The sequence below is a fragment of the Dipodomys ordii genome, unplaced genomic scaffold, assembly GCF_000151885.1.
Source record: "Dipodomys ordii isolate 6190 unplaced genomic scaffold, Dord_2.0 Scaffold13, whole genome shotgun sequence".
In the NCBI taxonomy this organism is placed as follows: Eukaryota; Metazoa; Chordata; class Mammalia; order Rodentia; family Heteromyidae; genus Dipodomys; species Dipodomys ordii.
The window spans coordinates 24,311,425-24,320,819 of record NW_012267229.1 but is presented as its reverse complement, the minus strand read 5'-3'; positions in this window follow the sequence as shown (position 1 = coordinate 24,320,819).

The window sequence follows — 9,395 nt, the reverse complement described above, 5'->3', positions numbered from 1 at the left end:
CAGGCTCCAGGTCACCCAATACATGGCAGGCTGGAGGAACCCCATCCTGCCACCACTGCTCCTGCAGGACGGTGCAGAGGCTCTGCACCTCCCAGAAGAGGCCGGTGCAGGTGCAGGCTAGCCACACCAAAGGACCCGTGCCCTGCCCTTTGAACCATAGGAGATGAGGTAGGAGATGGGAAGGGGCAGTGACAAATCCTCCCCCGCTCTCCTTTTCTCAGGATGCTCCAGGACAGAGTGGTTCACACCAGCACCCTGAGGGGGCCCTGGGCACAGCATCAGCCTGGGCCTTGCTGCCCTGCTTCTCTCTTCCCTGCTCGCTCCGAGGCTGTACCTCTCCACAAGCTATTAGCATGGATATTTTTGCTCTGGTCCCTCCCAGGCTAAGATGAGACTCTTCTGGAGAAATAGAAAAAAGAATAAGAAAATAAGTTGAAAAAAAGTAGGAAAAGAAAACTCATTAAAATAGAAGTGGGTTTTTAGAAATAGGGGAAATAACAAGAAATCTAAGCTACACTTCCTTGAGAGACAAAACTAATATATCATGGTTCCATAGGTAAGCAAAAGAATATGGCTGGTTAAGAAAAGAGAATATTTATTATTATTAAAAAATACTGAGTTTTGGGCTAGGAAGGTGGCTCAGTGGTAGAGCACTTGCCTTGCATGCCTGAGGCCCTGGGTTCGATTCCTCAGCACCACATAAGCAAAAAGAAAAAAGCCAGGAGTGGTGCTGTGGCTCAAGTGGTAGAGCGCTAGCCTTGAGCTGAAAAGCTGAGGGACAGTGCCCAGCCCGACAACCGGACCCAAAAAAAAAAAAAATACTGAGTTTCAGGTGTGGTGGCTCATGGCTGTCACTCTAACACTTGGGGAAACTGAAGCAGGAGATGAGGAGTTCTAGACCAGGCTAGGCTACGTAGGCAAATTGTCTTAAAAACAAAATGAATTTTGAAAAAGATAGTATGTTACGATGGTGTTGTAAAGGCTAAAAGCCAGACACTAGGGTAAGTTGTGCCCCAAGCAGTACCCAGTGTTGAAGAACCTGCCATTGCTATTGCCACCCTCTAGTGGACAGAGCTTGACATAGCATCCTCTTCTTGCAGTCATCTTAGATTATTGCCTCTGTCACCCAGGGGCTATGGAAATGGAATCTCCAAGCAGAATTTGATTTATTTCATGGCTCACATCCAATCCATCCCACAAAGGTCAGATATGCACATCTGAGCTAGGAGGGAGGCTGGCAATTCCAGTCTAACTCCCTCTCTGGAGAGGCGGGGCTTGTCCCCATGAACTGCCCCCATGAACTGTCCCGTGAGCTGATTCGTGGAAAAGGGCCATTGCAGAGCTCATGGAAGTGAACAAGACAGGGGTCTCCTGTAAGACAAAGCAGAGCAACCCTCAGAGGAGGATTAAAGATAGTAAAAAAGAATAAAGAAGGGTTCATCAATAATTCTGTCACGTCTGACTTTGGGAAATAGAATATAAGCTGTCCAGAGGAAGTACGATGTCAGCCACCTACATAATTACATTTTTTTCTAGTGATCACATTCAAAGCAGAAAAATGAAATATCTGAAATTAACTTTAATGATATCTTATTTTATCCAACACACCCAAAAGGCTTCAACATATAACCAATATGGAAGTTATAAGTCTTGCTAAGTCTTAAAAATTCAGTGTGTGTTTTAGAATTTAGTCCACTTCAGTTCAGAGCAGGGCATTGTTAAGTGTTCAATAGCTTGTGGCTGGTGTTTGGGACATTTCTAAGATAGAGAAAATGAAATCAGGACTTTATTTGAGATCATTATAAAATGAATTCCAGACTTGAGTTAAGGTTAAAAACTTAAAGGCCAGGTATCTGTGACCCACACCTGTAATCCTAGCTACTCAGGAGGCTGAGATCTGAGGATTGAAGTTCGAAGTCAGCCTAGGCAGGAAAGTCAGGGAGACTTTTATCTCCATTTAACTACCACAAAGCTGAAAGTGGAGCTGTGGCTCAAGTGGAAGAGCAGCAGCCTTCCACTGTGAAAAAGCTAAGAGACAGTGCTCAGGCCATGAGTTCAAGCCCCAGTACTAGCACCAAATAAATTTTAAAAAGACCTAAATCTCTAAATAAACCCATGATAATTTAGAAGAAGACATATGGTGCTGCATGAACCCTGCATCTGATGAGAGCTCTCCACACGCAGACCAAGAATCAGATCAAGATTTAATATCTGTCTAAGCACAGAGCTGCTGCAGAATCAGTATCTGAATAAAAAATGATCAGACGCTATCATGAGAGGACTCATAGGGGAACAAATCCAAGTGGTGACTAAGCATAAAAAGATTCAGAATCCCCACAGGAGTGAGGGAAATGCAACTCCAAACCCTCGTAGCGCCTCACGTTAATGGCATAGGCCGGTGAACTGAGTGAGTGTGAGCTAACACCTTCTCTGATGGGGAAGGGACATGCTTTGCCACAGCCCCAGCACCATCACCTTGCTGCAAAGCCAACTGGGAATGTTTGTCAAAATCACAGCTCTGTGCCTGCGCGGTCTCTCACCCTGCAGTCCCACACACGCACAGCACAGGAATCCGTCTCGTGGAGACAAAAATGCAGAATGGAGGTGGATGTTCGCACCCGCCGTACTCATGATCCCAAGGGGAGAAAATCCTAAAGCAAGGTGGGTGCTTCAGGAGCAGAGGAATGGCCGGGAGGCAATGGCCTCCGGGACTCTGCCTCCTGTTTATTCTCTCCTCCGATGAGTCACAGTAATCAGACATTGGAACTAAGCATCTGTCCTCCATGGCTTCCAGCACGGATGAATTTACTTCTCCCATCTATTTTTTCCCCACATTGCATTGTGGGATAATTTTGTTTTTCGGCTGCTATGACAACATACCATAGACTGGGTAATTTATAAAGCAAGAATCTTAGCCAGGCATTGGTGGCTTACTTCTGTAATCCTAGCTACTCTGGAGGCTAAGATCTGAGGATCAGTGTTTGAAGTCAGCCTGGGCAGGAAAGTTAAGGAGACTCGTCTCCACTTAACCACACACATACCCCAGAAGCAGAGCTCTGGCTCAAGTGGTAGAGTATAAAAGCTCAGGAAGTGTGTCTAGGCCCTGAGTTCGAGCTCCAATACCAGCACACACACACACACACACACACTGCTTCCATATCAGTATCTGAGTCAGCCCTCTGACCTCACTTCCCCAGCAGCCCTGACATCTATCCTCCTCCACCTCCCCCTATGTTGGGAAAGGAAGGAGCGGGACTTTGGTCACACAGGGAGGGGCAGGGGGGGTGTATTTGAGGACTTTCTCCAGGGGCTGCCTGTTCTGAACTGCTAGGACTTGTTCCTCACTGATTGTTAATATTGTACACTACTAATTAAGACTGCTTCCTTCTGGGGCTAAGCCAGCTCTGTCTGGCAGCTTCTCCTGTTCAGACACACACAGCCTCCCTGAGATGCACATGGGAAGCCACATACTCACCATACTGTTCTTTTAAGTATCACTGAGCTAGGGTGTGGTTGTGCATCTCTGTAATCCCAGCAACTCAGCAAGCAGAGTTAGGAAGCTGGAGATCCCAGGCCAACTCATGCAAAAATACAAGACACTTTCTAAAAATAAATTAAAGCAAAAAGAGTTGGGGGCATGGCTCAAGTGGTAAAGTACTTATTTAGCAATCATGAGTCTCTGAATTCAATCCCCAATGTCACCAAAAGAAGAAGAAAATTACTGAATCCTTTGCTATGTGTTGTCTTGAAGTGAACCTCGTCATTAGGATACATGCTGGGGGTAACTCCAGACTGGAAGAAAAGCCTTATAGTGGTTTCCAGAACACTGGCCCCCAAGGTCAAAGTTCACATGCTTAAGCTACTTAATAGCTGCACAGCAAATTACTTAATCTCTCTGTGTTCCACTTCTCCTTGTGAAAAATGGAAGTAATATAATAATTCCTAGCTCAGAGGGTTGGGGTGAAAGTTCAATAAGATGTGGTGTATAAAGTCCCTAGGAGTAAATAAATTAATGTAAAACCCTTCAAACAGTGCCTGCCCTCCACCCCAGTGTAACATTGGTAAGTGGTAGCTATTATTTTTATTTATTCTGTGAGCTAGAATTTTTTTAAAGTCTCAATGAATATGCTCCAATATCCTTCTACCCCATTACACACACACACACAGTTGAGGATTGTAATAGGTGGTATTCTGCCAGCAGGGGGCACTAGTTTCTCACAGGCGGCCTGCACCGGAGCCCCAGGGACTCCTGAGTTTCCACCCAAACCCCTCATTCCTGGAAGAGCGATCTTCGCCAATTAAGTTATTGTGAGTTATGTGAGCCCCCGTCTGCAGGAGCCAAGGCTAGACTGGCTGTCTGCCTTCTGCCCTTTGCTTCCCGCTTAGAGAACCAAGTCACCATGAATTTTCTTAATGATGCTTTATTCGCTTGGTCCAGACATTTTTCTTCCCTTGCTTTCTGGGGCAGAGACAATGAAACATGGAGGAGAGGACACAGGCCTTGAGGTTAGAACTGGCTTTGGATCCTGGCTCCACTAGTCTAACGAATAATCGGAGCAAATGTCACCACAGCAGGTGCCTCTGCGTCCTCACTTGTCAAAGAAGAGCGTGAACAGAACTTAGAGGAGCGTGAGGTCAGCCAGCTGAGTTTAAAGCACGAGACTCCCCACGAAGGTTGTCCCTATTGGGTAGCGAACATGGGAAGGCAAGGTGAGGGTCCGGAAGGCATGCTGGCTTGCATATAAGCCAGATAGATGGTGTGGCCTGCGCAGGTCTCTTTGTACCACCAAACAGCAGTCTTCCTCATGTGTGAAATGGGTACACTAATATCCACCCAAAGTCGACTGTTTTAAGAATGAGAATCTGTGTGACAGCCAGGAAGAGTATTGGCTCACAGTAGACCCACAATGAATGCTGGTTCTATTGCTGTTGGCAGGTGTATGTAGATAGTGCCATCTTGCCAGTATGGTGGCAGGGACTGTCTGTCCACAATCATTTAAAAATCGCAATGAAGCTAAGCACCAGTGGCTCATTCTGCAATCCAAACTACTCAGGAGGCTGAGATCCGAGAATTGTGATTCAGGCTGGGCAGGAAAGTCCATGAGACTCTTACCTCTAAACACCCAAAAGCCAGAAGTGGAGCTGTGGCTTACATGGTAGAGCACTAGCCTTGAGTAAAAGAAGCTTAGGGACAGTGCTCAAGTCCTGAGGTCAAGCACTCAGGTCTTGAGTTCAAGCTCCAGAACAGGCACCAATAAAAAGAAAAGGCAACAAGTAAGATATGGACACGTGTGACATACTAGGTACATTCTAGGTTCTCAGGGTCCCGCTGTGAACTAGACAGCTCACATCTCTTTTGTCATGGAGTTTAAAACTGATGTCAGAAACTAGACAAGCAGTATGACCTATGAGAGCTGGGGAGAGAAGTAGGGTGGGCTAAGGGCAAGGAGTGGGGTGGGGAGGCTGGGTTTGTGGGCAGAGTGCCCAGGGAAGCCTGGAGCATGGCGGGAATGGGGTGAGGAAGATCACCGGTGATGACTGGCGTGGGCCTCCCTGGAGTGGGGCAGCCAGGGCCCAGAGCAGAGGTGGGAAGACGCTGTGTGTGCGGCGTGGGAGATCGGGGTCAAGAGACTCAGGCAGAACGGGGGCTGGGGAGTGCAAATGGATGAAGTCGTGGTGATAGTCTAGTGCCAGGTCACCAGGGTGTTGCAGGCCATGGTGAAGGTGATACCTTCCTTGGTCCCCACCTCTCTAAAGATGGTCTGCTGTCCAGTGTCCATGTGTGCTGAGGGGCTGACAGAAGCCACAAGAGGGCAGTGCATGCGTGTCAGTCATACCTGCAATGATAACCTACACCGGAGCCAAAGGGTGGTTTTGTCTCCCATGTTGGAAGTATCAGGTCACAGTAATAGGTCCCATGGTTCGAAGCCTGAGCTGGAACATGGGGAGAGTACCTGTCAGAGGAGGCCTACTCACCTCATGTCCAGACTTGGAAGAGAGTGAAAGAGACTGGCACCCCACAATCCCCTTTGAGGGTGCATCCCCAGTGACCTAAAGTCCTCCCGCTAGGCACCATGCTGAGACTAGGCCTTTAACACACAATTCAGAGGACAGCTCTGCAGAAGCAAAGACTGTGGGGAGGAGGAGAGGAGAAGGAGACATGCAGGTCCCCTGGCTCAGGAGCAGAGGAGCTGGGCCATACAGAGAGGGGACAGGAGCCAGAGCACAGAGATGCTGCACTGATGGACATTTTCCTTCTTTTTTTTGCCCTCTGCACACACTGTGGAAACAAGGTCATCAACCCGGAATGAGGAGTTGAAGGCAGAGGACAGGAGATGCAGGAGTGTCTATCGGGGGGGAGGGGAATAGGTTGGCCAGGACACACGTACAGGGGTGTAGCCCTGTAAGAAGGTCCTGCCTCATTCATTGCTGACCCAGGAATGGACTAATTGGTGAGCTTGGTTAAGATTTGGGATTCAGGGTTAGAGGTGTGGCTCAAGTGATAGAGCATCTGCATGGCAAGTGCAAAAGCCCCGAGTTCATTCACCAGTACAGAAAGTGCAGGGATGGCAATTCTCCCCTCTGAGTGATTGGAGAGCAGAATGTTGAGTGCTGGGGTGCTAAGCTGGGTTTGGGGGAAGGTCAAAGGGATTGGGGAACTGGGAGGAGGATTTCAATTTCAGTATGTTCCACTTTCAGATTCCATTTTAGGGGAACTTAATATAAACCCACATCATAAATACAGGAGTTTAAAAAACAACTTAAAATTAACTGAGCATCTACTACCTGCCAAGCACGGTGCTCAGTGTTGTATATTTCCTAGCCCTCATGTAGCCTTCATGAACATCCATTAAGGCTGGATCGTTCTTCTTCCCCATAGTATGGAATGTGTCCCAGGGAGATGCAGTTACCCAGCACTCGGTGCTGGTCTGTGTATGACCAAATCTGAGATCTGAACTCCTATGTACCGCCAAGTGCCCCACGCCAAGTGGGGCCCCTGCAGTTGTGACAGCCAGCTGCTCCTACTTGATCTCAGCCTGAACACAGGACACCTGACCTCAGCTGCCCAGCAGAGAAGCCGGGATGAAGGTGGAAAATCTGGAATGCTTCCTTGTGTGAACGAAGCTGTGGATCTGTTTGCTCTTGTGAGCTAAAGGATAAACACATTACCTTAAATTGGCCAACCTCTAACTGACATAACAAAGTTCCAATCAAGAAGAAGAGAAAAGTCAAGATGCACTGTATTCATATACTGCTTTGTGGAGCTGGGAAGGTGGCTTAGTGGTAGAGTGCTTGCCTTGATTGCATGAGGCCTTGGGTATGATTCCTCAGTACCACATAAGCAGAAAAAGCCGGAAGTTGCACTGTGGTTCAAGTGGTAGAGTGCTAGCCTTAAGCTGAAGAGCTGAGGGACAGCGCCCAGGCCCAGAGTTCAGGCCCACGACCAAAAAAAGGAAAGAAAAGAAACTGCTTTGTTACAATGCAACTCTTTTGTACAACTACTTAAAGATAATAAAATACATACATACAAAGAAGAGAAGAAAAAGCTAAAACCTATTTGGCCACTCAAACACCCCAGGGCATCAGCAGTCTCTTTTCTACTCCTGGGTCTCCAGGTTTCTGTCACCTCTGTGAGTCAGCCTCCAGCCCGCCAGCAACTCCAGTTCTGCTCAAGCTCGGCAAAAGTAGCTACTATGACTTGCACTCGAAGAAAAACAAGACTAAGAATTGTGAAGCTGTGGTAGATGATTCACTTCTGGGAAAAGTGCATAGTGAGCAGGGCTAGGACTGGGGTGGGCGAGGCACCCAAGACACACAATTTGAGGAGGTTTCTCTCCAGCTAATGTGAGAGCAGGATCAGCTCTAAAATCAAAATGGAAAACAAAAACAAAAACAGCCCCCCCTAAAAACAACAAAAAAGAAAACTTGAGGATTATTTCTCAGCCAATGCTAGGGGACAGCTTTCCATCCATGCCACAAACCTTTCTCTTCTCCTTAGTATTATTATTTAGTTGCACACAGTACTGAGCAGAAAGTGAACCATCTGGGTCAGCAGGAGCTTTCTGCTCCCTATGATCATTTGGGGATCCTGCCACCTTTTCATTTGGGTGGCTCTGTAATCCTGTCACCGTCATAATCAAGGAGAAAGAAGAGAAGAAGGAGGAGGGAGAGGAGAAAGAGAGGCAGAAAGAGGAAAAGGAAGGCCCCTAGCCTTTACAGCCCTGATGTGTCACTCATTCCTTCCGGGGCAAGAAGTCACCAACTGGTGGTATTCCTTACAAGGGAAACATGGCTGGGAAGCAAGGCAGGGACGCTCACAGAGCTCACAACTCAGTGCTCACAAGCCAGGCCAGTGGGCGAGAGGGTGGAATCAGAGGGAGCAGAGTGGAATCCGAGTTACAGGCTTACAGGTTCCGGGTTGGCCCAGGTGCGCCTTATTTCTTTCAGAGCCTTTGGGTTCCCTGTTTTTAAAACAATGAAGTGAAGCCAAGTTCCTTGGGAGGCTGAGATCTGAGAATTATGGTTTAAAGCTAGTCCAGACAGAAAAACTCTGTTAGCTCTTGTCACCAATAAACAAGCAAAAAGCTGGCACTGGAGCTGTGGCGCAAGAGGTAGAATGCTAGCCTTGAGTGACAAAGCTAAGAGAGTGCCTAAGCCTGAGTTCAAATCACACACACACACACACACACACACACACACCCCACCCTCAATTCAAAAAGTGTTGGGGGCTCCATTGAAGCAGGGAGGTAAAACTGCCCTGGAGAGTATGCGGTCCAAGCGAAGGGGTCAGTATTGTCTCTTTGCCGAGTGCCCCTTTTTGTTTTGTCCATTCTATTTCTGGAGACTGTTGTAAGGATCTGCCTAGGAAAATGAGTTAATAGAACTAGAAAAATGGAAACAAGAGGGTTTTTACCCCCCCTTTGTCTTGTTTGTTCCCTTATCTGTCTTTGGGGGAGCGGGGAGCCCCAGAAACCGAGAGCCAAGAGTGAAGGCATGCAGCCGTGGTGCGCACTGGACTCTACGTGGAAAATGAAGGATACAACTTGCGGGTGGGGATGGGTCCTCGCTGTCCACCACCTTTAGAGATGACGGACAGAGTCTGGGCGGCCCGTCTCCGCGCCCGCAGCCGGGCATGCGCAGTGCCGGCCGGGGCGTCCCCGGCGCGGCGCCCGGCCCCCCGGGCCCCGCAGGTGCGGTGCTGAACGCCGCCGCCCACGGACGCGTCCCTCCCCCGGCACGGCGGCGCTGCGCCCGCCGCTGCTCCGCGCCCACGGTCAGCCCCGGGCGCCGGTATAATTAGCTCCATCTCCGACTGTCACCTCCCACTCGGATCCCCAAGCCAGCCGAGCCCGCGGCGGAGGGTGCGCGTGACCCGCCCACTGGGCAGCGTTGAT